Source organism: Orycteropus afer, unplaced genomic scaffold (genome assembly GCF_000298275.1).
Source record: "Orycteropus afer afer isolate SDZICR_OR568_19922 unplaced genomic scaffold, OryAfe1.0 scaffold00129, whole genome shotgun sequence".
Taxonomy (NCBI): Eukaryota; Metazoa; Chordata; class Mammalia; order Tubulidentata; family Orycteropodidae; genus Orycteropus; species Orycteropus afer.
The window spans coordinates 2,848,012-2,850,312 of record NW_006921716.1 but is presented as its reverse complement, the minus strand read 5'-3'; positions in this window follow the sequence as shown (position 1 = coordinate 2,850,312).

Here is a 2,301-nt window from a genome sequence, read left to right as displayed (position 1 = left end):
AATAGAAGGAAAAATCCTCAACATAGTAAAAAGCATAAGTGCAAAACCCACAGTCAACATTACTATCAATGGAGAAAGACTCAAAACATTCCACTTGTGAATGGGAACCAGACAAGGATTCCCTCTATCACTATTTGTATTTAACACTGTATTGGAAGGCCTAGCCAGGGCAATAAGGCAAGAAAGAGAAATAAAAGGCATCCAAGTTAGCAAAAAAGAAGTAAAGCTATCTCCATTTGCAGATGGCATGATCCTATACATAGAAAACCCAGGAGACTCAATAAGAGAATTGGAATGAATAGAAAAGTTCAGCAAAGTGGCAGGATACAAGATAAACGTACAAAAATCAGTTTGATTCCTCTACATCAAAAAATAGATCTCTGAAAAACAAATAAGAAAAACAGTACTATTTACAACAGCTACCAAAAGATAAAATACTTGGGAATAAATCTTACCAGGGACACAAAAGACCTATACAAAGAAAACTACAAAACATTAGTACAAGAAACTACAAGAGACCTACATAAATGGAAGTACATGTTATGTTCATGGATAGGAAGACTGAATATCGTGAAAATGTCAATACTACACAAAGCACCCTATACATTCAATGCAATTCTGAACCAGATTCCATCAGTATTCTTTAAGGACATGGAAAAACCAATGGCTAACTTCATATGGAAAGGAAGGAGACCTTAGATAAGCAAAGCACTGCTGAAGAAGAAAAATAAAGTAAGAGGTCTCACATTCCCTGATTTCATTGTTGTGCCCAGACCCTGATTCCCCAAAGACCACCAAGGTGCCAATTACACTGCAAAAGCATAGGGGTTGTTTATTCAAGCTCGAGTTCGGACCCTCAACCGTCACCGACGCAGCGGTTCAGGATTGAGAGTTTCGAACTCAGGGGTAAGGGGGTCTGTATAGGGGTCTCAACAGGAACAAGGAAGTTTTAATCAGAAAATTACTGGATTGGTTGACATTTTCCAAGTTGCTAGTTGTGCCTACTTGATTGGCTCTGTCTAGTGGGCCAAAGCCACCAACTGTGGTTTCTAACTATTTTAGGTAAGGTATGTCTGTGCTATTTACTGATTGGTTGTTGTCATGGAGTGTGTTTGAGAGTATCAATGAGGTAGTTAGGTGTGAGGTAGTTAGGACTCTTTGTGGTTTTTCCTGTAACTAAAGCACTAAAGCGTGAAGTACGTGCTAAGGCTTTTTGCACAAATGGCTACCTATTCAAAATGGTCACATACAGGGTGGTGGTTATATAGAAACATAATCACATACAGAGTGGTGGCTATTATATAGAAACATAATCACATACAGAGTGGTGGCTATATAGAAACAATCTCATGCTCTCACATCATAACCTATGATATAGCCACAGTGGTCAAAGCTGTGTGGTATTGGTACAATGATAGACAAGTAGACCAGTGGAACAGAATTGAGAAACCAGAAATTGACCCATCCATCTATGGACAGCTGATCTTCAACAAAGGGCCATAACCCATTAAATGGGGGAAAGATAACATTTTTACAAATGGTGCTGCAAAATGGGATATCCACTTGCAGAAAAATGAAACAACATCCATACATCACACCATATACGAAAACAAACTCAGAATGGACCAAAGACTTAAATATAAAACCCCAAAGCATAAAGTTCATCAAAGATGAAATAGAGACAAACCTAGGGGACTAATTTATGGCATAAATGGACTATCAAGCATAACTAAAAATGAACAAGTAGCAAAAGAGAAACTTGATGACTGGGACCTTTTAAAAAATGAAATTCTTATGTGCATCAAAAGACTTCTCCAAAAGTATAAAGGGAACCTACAGATTGGAAAAAACATTTGGCTATGACATATCTGACAAGACTTATCTCCAAAATTCATGGAAAACTCCAACATCTCAACACCAAAAGGACAAACAATCCAATTCAAAAGGGGGAAAAGAATATGAACAGACACTTCACTAAAGAAGATAAATAGGCAGCCAACAAACACAAGAGGAAATGCTCATGATCATTAGACGTTGTTGTTGTTGTTATGTGCCGTTGAGTCAGACCTGACCCATAGCGACCCCTCCTTGGGTTTCCAGGGCAGTATCACTACGGAAGTAGATAGCCCCATCTTCCTTCCGGGGAGTGGCTGGTGGGTTTGAACTGCCAGCCTTCTGGTTAGCAGTCAAGTGCCTTAGGCACTACGCTACCAGAGCTCCAAGGAGGGGTCACTATGAGTTGGTCTGGCTCCAAGGCAAATAACAACAACAACAATATGAGTGAATAGTCTTCATGGCAGT